This window comes from Bactrocera neohumeralis, chromosome 6, assembly GCF_024586455.1.
Source record: "Bactrocera neohumeralis isolate Rockhampton chromosome 6, APGP_CSIRO_Bneo_wtdbg2-racon-allhic-juicebox.fasta_v2, whole genome shotgun sequence".
Lineage (NCBI taxonomy): Eukaryota > Metazoa > Arthropoda > Insecta > Diptera > Tephritidae > Bactrocera > Bactrocera neohumeralis.
The window spans coordinates 51,668,581-51,682,097 of NC_065923.1; the positions used below are offsets into that span (position 1 = coordinate 51,668,581).

The following is a 13,517-nucleotide window of genomic DNA, read 5'->3' on the forward strand; positions in this document are numbered from 1 at the left end:
TGCTTTATTCACCTGACAGTTATATGTATCTCCTCAGTCGAGTTAGATATAAGGTTACATATATATTTAAAAATGATCAGGACGAGACGATCTGAAATCTGGGTGACTGTCTGTCTGTCCATCGGTCCGTGCAAGGTGTAGTTTGGGTAAATATATAGAAAACCTTTAAAATACCATAACTAAGCACTTAATTATAGAACTTTATTTGAACTACTTGGCATATCTCGTGACCTGTTCGACCGATTTGAAATTGGGCGAAATCGGATTTCAACCACGACTGTTTCCCATATAACACAATTTTAAATACCTTTTGATTTTTATACTGTAAAGTGATATTATATCAATATAACGGGATACAATTTTGCACTAATAATTCCTTTAGAGTATGCCACCTTATAACTAAAAAATTGTCCGAAACGAACTAGCTTCTCAAGCCCCTAAGTACCTATAGTTGACTTTTTACAGAAAATATCGGCCAATGTGTGAGACACATAATTGAAAATTAGAAAAAAATCTTTCCTGGTAATAGAATGTAGTACCCCTATAGTACTACACATAACTATTTTCCTTACTTCCTTCTTTACTTGTTTCAGTTTCCGTTTGTTAAAACGATACTACTTTATTGGAATCCACCTATCTTAATAGATAATCTAACTTCTTCGATACTAATTTTGGTTCCAAGGCAAAAAATTTTTTGACAACTTTTAAATTGTGTTTATTTTAGATGACCGATAATATCTTTTTTGCGATGAAATGATAAGGTTCTCTATCCAATTTAGCAATTGAGCACTCTTATTAGGCTTAGCTGGCTTCCATTCGCCAAGCTTTAGAGAATAATGAATCGAATAAACTTAACCAACAGTTCAAAAAGACTGGAAGCACTTACGATGTAACCTTGCGCTATCATGCCCATAATTAATGTAGGTACAAATCAGAGATCTGCAACTAGTATGATTAAATCAGAACAATCATTCGTGCCAAAAACACAATCAAATCAATTCAGTTCATCACAGACAACATTGTTGATCAATTCGAGTACCCGCCAGCGTCAACTGATTTGATGCAACATGAACAATCTGTTCTTCGGCAATCACGATCGAGGAAACGGTATGGCTGGCTTCGGTTCAAATCGTATCATGTCAGTTCATAGCATTGCGACGATTGTTTGAATCGATGTGAAACTGCGGGTAAGCTACGAGTAAATCTATGAGTACAGCAAACAACAACAATTTTATGCTGGATTGTTTTGAATCATGTGTAGTAAAAAATGTATCAGCTTTGAAAATGTGCGCATGTTACAAACGATGCGTAAACAATGGAAATTCCATCGCGTACGTACATACATATATACATACATTCATTTGTTGTATGTATGTACTCGATGGAATTTCCATTATACGTGTAACATATGTATATACATACATACCTATGTATGTACTTGAAATAGAACAGAAGTGTACGAGTAAATTAGTGTTTAGGGGATGATATACAAACCGAACGCTGTCGATCATTTCAATCATTGAAGCATGAGTATGCATCATTTCGGGTATTTTCTGCTAATGCGAACGTTCATAAACAAATTATGTATAAGCTTATCGCTAGTGATTCAAAGTTGTTCTCTATCGCTGATTTGAAGACAAACGGTTCGATTCGTGACATGAGAGAATCAGACAGAGTAACGGATCAATACCCGATTATGAACAAAAATTTATTACTCGTTGCAGTTCTCTGGTACACACATACTTTTCATTTGTTTCTTTTCTCCGTGCCAAACAATATTTTACCAATCTTTGATTTCGAGTAGTCTGACGTCTTCTATAAAAAAAAATATATGTATGTATATTGTAATTTAAGTCTGAACTTACCCAGCAATTAATATCTTGTATTTAGTAAAAAAACAGGAGCGTGGAGTCCCTACGCGCGGATGAAGTTATACTTCTTAGTGATATTCCAAGAAATGCATATCATTTTGTATGAAAGAAAACTAGAAAACTTAAATTCACATTTCATAAATTTATTATCTCCCCGAGCATGCCTTTGCCAACAAGTCGTCTTTTCGCGACGATGGCGAAAACTAAAAATCATAAATTGCACAATTTTCTGGTGCTTCTCGCAAAAATCTGCGTCGATATGTATTTACGATCATACGTATACATACATATTTACGCATGTTTGTAGGTGAAGCTGCTACAGCGGTAAGGGGTGACAAACGGTGGCCATTACTTTACTTATGCCATAGAAATTCTATTGCTACGAATATGGAAATGACAACGAAATAATGCAAATATGCATATTTCTAAAGGTCATTAATTTCCTTGAAGAAATTAATGATCCTGAGAAGTATAGTCTTAACTTTTCAACGGCCAACCCAGAGCATTTCAACCAAAAGGAATTCATTCATTAAAATCACCACTCAGAAGTCATTCTATCCGTTGTAAGCGAACGATTTTCGAAGAAACATTATTTCTAATATGCTACAAGACAAAATTACAAATGAACTTCTTAAACCTCACGCTGTCAGATAAAACGAAAATACTTCGTCATCGCGGGTCGATTTCCAAAAAGTGGACCAACGCAGGGTATTTCAACAAAAGGGCACATAAAATAGTTGAGAATTCGCAGAAATGAAAGGAAAGGAAAGAAAAAGCAGTATAACTTCAATAATGAACAAGTATACAAACATACATATGCGCAGCAGCAGCAGCAAGGGTGGTGGTCTAGGTGGTAAGCGCTTCAAAAGTGACGACGAGCACGTAGGTTCGAATCCCTACAGAATTGATTTTTTAATCGAATATGTCACCAACCAAAAATTGAAACATTGTTCTACAAAAACAACAACAGCATAAGCATGGCAACATTGTGTTATTGGTAGAAAAGCCGAGCTGTGCCGAAAGAAACGAACAACCGATCGCCGATTGTCACCGCTTCGCTTGCTGCTCGAACATCTTCGCAGACAAGGTTGCGTAGATTCATATTGAGCAAGGTTGCGCAACCTGAATCTATCGCATCCTTTTCCGAACTTGTATAAGAAGTATAACTTCAAAAATTGTATTATCATATTTGGCAGTTATTTCATATTTGAAATCCATTCTCAATAGCAAAAAAGTCTTCAGAAACTACTAAACAAAACTTGGTGTCGTTAGAAAACCCGTTATAACGTTTTAAAAGCTTAGATCAGTCTATGATTAAAAAAAAATATAATTTTTTGGATTAAAGTACATTTTAGGGTTCTTAGAAGATTATTCAGTTGGGAAAATATTCAAAAATATTTATTTTTATTTTGCTTTAGAAAACATGATTTTCTATAATCATTCCTATTGAAAAAAAGTTTCTTCCAAAGATTGGTCTTTAGCCGCCATTTTGATTCAAAATATATTTATAAACATTCTTTATGTACTTAAATAAATGCTTCCAAAGGCAGAAAGAGAAAAGTTCAATATTTTCCTCGATCACAGAATAAATTGTATATTATAAATTATCGAACTTCACGGAATTCGTCTTTGAGCGAGCGTCGGCCACGATTGAATTCGTTGTACCAGTTTTTCACAGTGCTATAGGACGGTGCTTCATAGCCATACAAAGATTTTAGTTCATCGATGCACTCTTGTCGTGATAATCCACGTCGAAAGTTGTGAAAAAAGATCGCACGAAAATGTTCACGAGCTAATTCCATTTTTTGGCCGAGATGAATTTTTTAATTCTCTGTAAATAAAACAATTCACGATTAAATGACAAAACGTTCTGAGTGATGTTATGCTAAAAAATGTCAAACTTTCCAATGGAAATGTCAGATTGCACCTGGCAACACTTAGTGTTGCCCTAGGCTAGAATATATATAGCAGCCTTTGTTTTGCCGAAAGCTTCCTGTGTACTTCTAAATTCGCTTAATACTGAAGATCACCGCATCCACACAATTAATTCATTTCTACCAAATTGCAATTCTCAACTGGTTTATATTCTAGCGCATTTCCTGTCTAAATCCGAACAAACTTAAGCTCTCTAACCGGTTGCTCTTTGTAGTAATCTTCATTCGCTTTCCGGGTAACACAGCATCTGAATAACTTAATTAGCAAGTAGCAAACCGCTGTGTGTACGATAAATTCGCTTATTTCAAATGCACTAATTTATTATTAACAAACAAACAGACAACCACAGCAACTCCCATTTATGAAGTGGCGCACACTAACACACACTTAAAGATAAAATATTTAAACGTGATCAGTTTCAGTTGCAATGCCGGCAATGGGCATTTTATAGTAGTTACCAAAAGAACTGGACATGAGCGCCACAGAGAGTAGAAGCACACCCAAACATACACTCACATACCCATACTGGCACTTGCACTCCTACAAAACCGAGTGCAAAACCAAACGAAAATGCAACATTGCTGCATTTTAAATTTATCCGCATCCATGGCTGTGTGTGTGGTTGTATGCCTGCCTCCAATTCGTTCAACCGAAAATTCCTCGCTTCCTTTGGCCTTTTGTGGCGGCTTGTTGGCATTTCACAGTCGTTCAGCTCAGGGCAAATAAACGCTACGATTCACTGGTAACTTGCCGCAAAGGTAACGGCATTTGCGCAAATAAAAGGTAAACAGTGTCAGTGTTGGTAAACAGTATTTGTGCGATTCTCTGTTTCTTTCGTGGCAGTCACATAGCGTTCACCCGTTGCATACTTTGTTTGTGTTCGGGCGCTGCTGCCATACTTGCCATGCCGCTCGGAATTCCCAGCACGTTTGTCACATATTTTAACGCTAATCAAAATTAGTTTATTTCATCTGTATTCGCTAGTTGGCAAAAGTACTCGCTCGACTAGTTTTCAATGCAACAAAAAATATGAGCACTTTTGCAACATTTGAGTTGGTAATCATGTGGCGGCCACCAAGGACTAGCCGTGTTGCTTTCATGCAACAAGAACGCCTTGTGTTCTATTGTGGTACATGACTTCAATGTCTTATACGCAATTCCAAATGAATATAACCTTAAAATTGCTAGCTAATTGCTAAAGATCGTTTAAATGAATGACTGCAGAATATAGATAAAGCTGGTTCTCAACTCGTAACCATTATCGGTGGCATTCTTAAGTGTTATGTTAAGAAGAAATTTCTACGAAATGGTGGGCTTGAAATGTCGAGAACCATTTTATTATCATCTAAACTGATCAATCTGTCTTCGAACTCTTTTTAACTACAATTTTATAAAACTAATCCGTGCGTCAGTGATGCTCAACCAGCCAATGTACATTCTCTAAGTTTTGACCAATGACAATCATGACCGTATGTAGCTCTGCTCTACCAATTGAGGTCGAATTTTTTACTTCATAATAGGAAATAATGTTAACGGCTCAATATAAGCGGCAAACGATCTGTGTTCAACGAAAACATTAACCAACTTGTTTCCAACTAATTTTTTTATAATATGAACTTTCAAACCGAATTATGGTTACTCTTGTTCTAAACTATTTGTTAGAAGATTATAGCATTGCATTCGGCAGTAATCCATTCCCAAAATCTTGAAAATATCTACGTAAAAAAAAATTTCCATACAAGGGCGTGAATTTGTTCGATTAGCTTCTATGGTCGTTGTATTTTATAGTGATTCGACATTGGCGATTCCGACAAAGGCGCAGTCTCTCGACTACGAAAGGTTGAGAGGAAACCTTCAGATCGATATCTATCGATTGTAAATAGGCTTAGCATAAAGATTCAATATTCTTACCTAAAATAGTTTTCCGACTTTGCCAAGTGATTTTCTATTACTATTCTTCTTCTTTGCTGGCGTAGACACCGCTTACATGGTTATAACTGACTTAACAATAGCGCGCCAGTCGTTTCTTCTTTTCGCTAGTTGGTGCCAATTCAAGATACCACATTTAGGCAAGTTCTTCTCAAATTGATTTTTCCGGAGTGGAGGTCTTCCTCTTCCTGTACTTCCTCCGGCGGATACTAAATCGAAAACTTTCAAAGCTGGAGTGTTCTCTTCCATTCACAACATGACCTAGCCAGCACATTCGCTGTCTCTTGATTCGCTTAACTATGTCAATGTTGCCGTATATATCGTACAGTTCATAGTTCCATCGACTGCGGTACCCGCCGTTGCCAATGTTCAAAGAACCAAAAATCTTCAGCTAAACTTTTTTCTCAAGCACCCCTAAATCCAACTCATCAGATGTTGTCATCGTCCATGCCTCTGCACCATATAGCAGGACGGGGATGATGAGTGACTTGAAGAGTTTGGTTTTTGTTTATCGAGTGAAGACTTTATTTCTCAATTGCCTATCCAGTCCGAAGTAGCACTTATTGGCAAGAGTTATTGTGCGTTGGATTTCGAGACTGTCGCTGTTGTTGGTGTTAATACTGATAGACGAAATTATCTATGACTTGGAAGTTACATATGATTGGCAACAGTGACATGAGAGCCATGACGAGATTGCGACGTACTTCTAGTCTGGAGAAAGCAGAGCTAACGGCACCGTTGTTGAGGCCAATTATATCAATATCATCGGCGTTCGCCAGTAGTTGTTCACTCTCGTTCGGGGCTTTGAGTGATATTTTCCGAATGACTCCACTCTTCACAGTTTCTTTTTTACCGATTTCCCTGTTCGTCATATAATTCAAGATACTTCTTAGAATCTCCTGCTGAAAAATGCGTCGAAAATACCCCAGTTATTCCTCGGGAGGAAAATTGATTTCTCATATTAATTCTAAACAATAAATACCAAATAAAGGTGTTTTCTTGACTGAATTAAAATGTACCTTTATGAAATCGTACGTACAGAATTAAATTTTATGAAAACAAAGCCTTAATTAATCATGCTCTCCTACTCCTTTTCAGCCGTCATTAAATATTTCTGCTCTTGAGATCCATTATTAAATAATTGTATAATAAATAAATTGTTTTTGCAATCGTTTGTTGAAGAAAAATGTTTTTATATGGCGATCAGTAGTTCGATTCGACCCCATTTATATTAGTCCAACCTTAGTTTTATGACATGATTCGCCAGATCAAGTTGTTTTCTGTGACCAAAAGTCGTAAGGAAACCACTTTAAAATGGTCGAAATCTTAGCTAACGCATTATGACCAGGATTTAAAATGACGCATTGTCAATAAATTGTGCACTTTCTTTAATTGCGCGGCTTTAGTCACTTGGGGCGGCATTTCAAATTCCTTATGTACAGCTGCAACCGAAGCCATTGGCTTTTGGAAAACGCAAAAGAACAGCTGGTACGACGAGGAGTGCCGTGTTGCAACCGAGAGAAAACAGACTGCCTACCTGGCAACGTTACGATCGAACACAACACGTGCGGGATGGGATAGATACCGAGAGTTGAAGAGGGAAGCGAGACGCATTTGTAGACAGAAGAAGAAAGAGGCTGAAATGCGTGAGTACGAAGAGCTTGATAAGCTGGCCGACAGGGGTAATGCTCGAAAATTCCACGGAAATCTGCGGCGGCTAACAGATGGTTTCAAGACCGGAGCATACTCTTGTAGAGCCCCCAAAGGTGATCTAGCGACCGATGCCCAAAGCATACTAAAATTATGGAGGAAATACTTCTACAGCCTACTGAATGGCAGTGAAAGTACAACGCCAGGAGAAGGCGAACCCGATTCCCCAATCGATGGCGATGGAGCAGACGTTCCATTGCCCGACCATGAAGAAGTTCGAATAGCAATTACCCGCCTGAAGAACAACAAAGCGGCGGGGGCCAATGGATTGCCGGCCAAGCTATTCAAACACGGCGGCGAAGAACTGATAAGGAGCATGCATCAGCTTCTGCCCATTGATTGGAAAATATGCAGTTGGCGCCACGTAACGAAAAGAAGAAACGACTGCCGCGCTGTTGTTAACTCGGCTATAATTGCGTAAGCGGTGTCTACGCCAATAAAGAAGAAGTCACTTGAAAGCTTTGTGAACTCGGCGATTAACTAAAATATTCAACGATTACTTTGATGGCGTGTCATTAAGCACTATTGTTCGTGAGCCTACGCATTCATTGTAGATTTGTAGAGAAAAAAGAGTGCACTAGAGTTTCTTATTGCTGTGGCATTTGCGTCGTTTGTTGTGGCGCGACCAAGTGCCGCGGGTCATTGTAACTCACGTAGAAGTGCAAGAATAAACTTGAAATTACAATTACGTTGGTATTCATTTGAATAGTTTGCGGTCACTGTAAGTTCACATATTTGCATGGAGTCACAAAAGTCTAGCGTGCCACTCATTCCCGCATCTCAAGCCACTGCCATTTGCTTTGTTCTTCTTTACACGTAGTGATTTCCTTTTACAACTGTTGTGCGTGGATTTCTTTCTTTATTTGTTTATTGACTTGCATGAATTAACCCGGAGTTGGAGTGCGTGAGGAAAAGTGGCAACCCGGTGGGTTAAATGCGTCACAAACGAAAGAAGCTACATTTAGAGAATTTTTATAAGCATACTGCCAAATGTTACTGCGTAATAAAGTAAATGTGGTATACCATATATATACCAATAAAGTTTTACTTATATACTATAAATACTTTAATGTCGAAATTTTTCGGTTCTTTGCACTGAAATAGTCAATAAAACCACAAAATTTAGTTTTTCCTTTTTATGGTTTAAAATTCACATTTTAACAACGTTCTCTCAAATCAAAGAACAGGCTTATTATGTATTTTTATATACTGTATACATTTCTAATTATAACTAAAAAAAAAGTAAGGAAGGGCTAAGTTCGGGTGTCACCGAACATTTTATACTCTCGCACAATAAAGTGATAATCGAGATTTCATTATCAGTCATTTACATATTTTTCAAATACCGTATTTGTGTAAAGTTTTATTCCGCTATCATCATTGGTTCCTGATGTATATACTCGTATTATACAGAAAAGGCATCAGATGGAATTCAAAATAGCGTTATATTGGAAGAAGGCGTGGTTGTGAACCGATTTCACCCATATTTCGTACTTGTCATCAGGGTGTTAAGAAAATATTACATACCAAATTTCATTGAAATCGGTAGAGTAGTTCCTGAGATATGGTTTTTGGTCCATAAGTGGACGAGGCCACGCCCATTTTCAATTTTTAAAAAAAGCCTGGGTGCAGCTTCCTTCTGCCATTTTTTCCGTAAAATTTAGTGTTTCTGGCATTTTTTGTTAGTCGGTTAACGCACTTTTAGTGATTTTCAACATAACCTTTGAATGGGAGGTGGGCGTGGTTATTATCCGATTTCTTCCATTTTTGAACTGTATATGGAAATGCTTGAAGGAAACGACTCTATAGAGTTTGGTTAACATAGCTATAGTAGTTTCCGAGATATGTACAAAAAACTTAGTAGGGGGCGGGGCCACGCCCACTTTTCCAAAAAAATTGCGTCCAAATATGCCCCTCACTAATGCGATTCTTTGTGCCAAATTTCACTTTAATATCTTTATTTATGGCTTAGTTATGACACTTAATAGGTTTTCGGTTTCCGCCATTTTGTGGGCGTGGCAGTTAGCCGATTTTGCCCATCTTCGAACTTAACCTTCTTATGAAGCCAATAAATACGTGTACCAAGTTTCATCACGATATCTCAATTTTTACTCAAGTTACAGCTTGCACGGACGGACACGGACGGACGGACAGACATCCGGATTTCAACTCTACTCGCCCCCCTGATCACTTTGGTATATATAACCCTATATCTGACTCTTTTAGTTTTAGGACTTACAAACAACCGTTATGTGAACAAAACTATAATACTCTCCTTAGCAACATTGTTGCGAGAGTATAAAAAGTTGCGGTCGGCTTGTGTGGCAGCTACAAGGTGCGTAAACAGGTCTTTTTGAATCTAGCGCCCTCTGGTGGCGCCATCTATATGTCGGCTGGTGCGTTAGAGAGAATTTCATGACATTTCATTGATTGGAAGTGAAGTTATTGCGTTTTAAGTGTCAGTATGTTTGTGTTATCGGTGCGAAAATGAGCTTCGAACAAAGAGCCAACATTAAATTTTGTCTAAAAATTGGTAAAACTTTTACCGAAACGTCATTATTAGGTCTATGTTTAATTTTTTAAATTCCATCATGCTGAAATAATAAAAAAAATTCACGAGTCTTACCACCTCTAAATGAATAAACCCCTGAAAAAATCTTTCCATGCTGACTATAAGCATATAAATATAAGATATAAGCAGCACTAATACAAGATAATAAAGATAAAGAAATTATAGTAACTCAAGATCAACTTACAATTCTATTTAATAAAGAAATTTCTCCCAATAAATTTAAGAAGGAGGAGCAGCCATATTACAAGCTCTTAATAAAAATCATCATAAAGTTATTGGAGGCATAAAATTTAATAAACCCTTATTGATTTATAAGCTTCGGCTTCAATTGATGAAACAAGTTTATGGCGATGATTGCCTATACCGTAGCAGAGTGCACGAGTGGTTTCAACGTTTTCAAAGTGGTCGTGAGGACATAAATGACGATCAAGATGTGGGCCAATCAAAATACGTGATCACCGGAAATTCCATCGAAACTGTGCTTGAATTCATCAAAAATCAGCCGAAATCATCATTGAAATTCATGGAAATGGAATTGAACATCTCCAAAACATCGATTTATTGCATTTTGACCGAACATTTGGGCTTACAAAAGGTGCTCGACCCGACTATTGCTAAGATGAAAGTTGGAGTTTGTTGCACGATAATGCGCCGCCTCATCGATCGACGCTTATGCCCGATTATTTGACCAAAAAACACATTTTAACCATTAACCACTCCCCGTATTCACCTGATATGGCACCGTGCGACTTCTTCCTTTTCGGAAAAATGCATTTGCCCATGAAAGGAAAGCGTTATGCAGACGTAGAGGCCATTCAAAAGGCTTGCACAGGCATACTGGAGCTAAAACACTCGTTCGATATGCTTTTGGACCGTGCAAAAAACTGTATTGAAACAGAAGGAGACTATTTTGAATAAAATAAATTGATTTTGCCGAAAAATCATTTGTTCTGTTTTTTTTTAAGTCCTGTTTACTGTGAAACGTACCTTGTATATGCAATAGCGGTCCGATCTGAATAATTTATCCGGATATGGTAGTATTGCTTTATAAAAAGTGATGCCAAGTTTTGTGAAGTTATATATTCAAATATCGTAAAAAAGTTTTGTATATATGAGCTTGATTTTGATTGTTCAGTTTGTAGGGCAGCTATATACCATAGTAGCCCGATATTAGTGATTTCAATTAATGATTAGCTCCATGGGGTGATAGAGATATGTATGTGGAAAAATTAAGAACAATATCTCAAAGACTAATTCGAGTATACGTATACAGACAGACAGTCGGACAGACAGACGAACGGACATGGCTAAATCAACTCAGCTCGTCACGCTAATCGAATATGTATGTATGTTTCCTTTAGGGTGTTACAAACTTCGTAGCAAACTTCATATACCCTGTTCAGATGGAAAAAGTGTATGGAGATGTTTTTATAGGTCTTAGTCAAGTTTATAGTGGTTTCCACGATGTAAAATTGTGCGGAATTGGTGTAAAAAGTCCGTGAAATAATTGGGTATTGAGGCAAATTTTACTAGGAGCATTTTAGCTGAGGGTTTATAGACGAGAAAAAATACTATTTAGAGAATTTTAACTGAAAATTTAGGTTATGAACTAAATGAAGACCAAAAAAGTGAACGAGTTTTTGCTGGAAAAACTGATTTCTCCCATCAACCACTCCCTGTATTTTTGTCATTTATCACTTCCATTTCCAAAACTGAAAACAACTTGAGAGGAGCCTGTATCCCACTCATTCAAGCAGATGTAACCAAAGTGATGAAGAACACTCCCACAAATGACTTAAAAAATCTATGCATGTGCTGGATGTTGGTTCAAAACGCTGTGTTGAGTCTAAAGAAATCCATTTTGAAGAAATGAAAGGTTAATGTATTGTGGATTGTGTATTCAATATCCAAACGGTTCGGTTAATTTTGGAGTTTAAATCTGTCAAGCAACGAATATAGTATATTTTGTGCATTAATATGACGAGTAAAAATATTTATTTTTATTGGATCCCATATAATTTACAGAATACGTGCCCAAAATAAGCTCTTGATCAAGGCTGTATGAAAATTCATCAAGGCAATGCCTATTGGAACCGAAGTATAGTAGAGGTATCTGACCCATTATAAAATCGATTCAATAGATTGATCATCAGACAAATATTTTGAAGCCAACAAAAAACAAAAGCTCAATCGTGATAAAAATAACTGTTTTTACCATCTTCAGTACAGATCATGCCGTTTAATCAACATTAAAGATAGTGAACAATCATAAGAGTTCATTTATTTTTTCAACCATCTTGAGGGGATGAAGGAAGTTTTCGAAGGGACTAACTAAGAACAAGTTCCGTATTTTTGAAGACCGAAGATAAAAATCGATAACTTACTCTAGGACAAAGTCCCGATGTCCAAAATCAGAAACTTCAAGTACTAATAGACGAAAAGGTTGTTGAAAGTAACACTATAACATGTTCCCTAGAACACACTCTTTTATGATAAGTCAATACATAAGGTTAAATTTCTTCGTAATCATTTTAATTACCACCACCAGCAATGCAGCAAGAAGATGCGGGAGACCTTCTTGATATTATTATTCATTTATTTCAAAATGAGATCATACCGTTACTTTCAGCTATTTGTTACATAGATTCCGAACGAGGACAAAAAAAACCTGTCTCAAGACTCAATCAGAATTTGCAGAATAATAAAAATGCTAGGTTGAGGTTTTAAATCGGAACAATGTGTTGGTTTGAGCTTTCAAAAAACACCATGACAACAAAACTAAACTCTTGCAATACTAAAACATTAGTTCCCTTACCTAACTTTGAAAATACTGAATTCAATCGAAAATTTCGTGAGCATGTCATATCGCTAACACTCGAAAATACTCGCTCGTCCCCCACACGCGCACATATGTAGCCCACTTTCAGGCACACGCCATTCCGGTTCATTGACCAACTTTGATTGATACCCATTTCGTGGGGCACGAGTAACAGTAGTCAAAGCAATAAAATTTGTGACAGCACAACAATATGTTGCCACATGCCAACGGCCAGCAAAAGAAAGCAACCCTGTGTTTATACAGCTATTTGTTGACCAGTTTTTTATTGACCGGGTTTGTCATAAATTCACTCGCTTTTCACAAGCAACCTTTAATGATCACATTTAGTGTAAATAAACTGATATACACACCGAGCTACACATATGGATTTTATACGTATTTATATATATATATGCATATATGACTCTTTTGTGGCCATTTTTATTACTATTTGTTGCTTTCTCTCTTTATATTTTGTCGTGTATGTGTGTGTTTGCTTTGTGTTTATCCTTTTCGTGTCATTTAGTGGCCCGCATTGTTTGCATAGACCAGAACCCAGCGCGGCCAGCACCTCTCTGGCCCTCGATTGCCGCACTTTTATTGTTGCTCGCTTTACGCTCACTAAAAGCTGGTCGCTGGTAGCCGCTTACTGCTTGACTACTCTTGGCTGTTGGTCGGTAGT

General features: G+C 37.2%; 1 protein-coding gene and 1 pseudogene across 2 annotated transcripts in view; one reads left to right on the top strand and one right to left on the bottom strand.

Moving 5' to 3' along the window:
- Positions 1 to 13,517, top strand: part of LOC126762690 (dual specificity protein phosphatase 15) — a 105,967-nt gene that overhangs the window by 11,740 nt on the left and 80,710 nt on the right. The gene's annotated exons all lie outside the window — the stretch shown is intronic.
- On the bottom strand, positions 2,409 to 2,551 carry LOC126763824 (small nucleolar RNA U3; annotated as a pseudogene).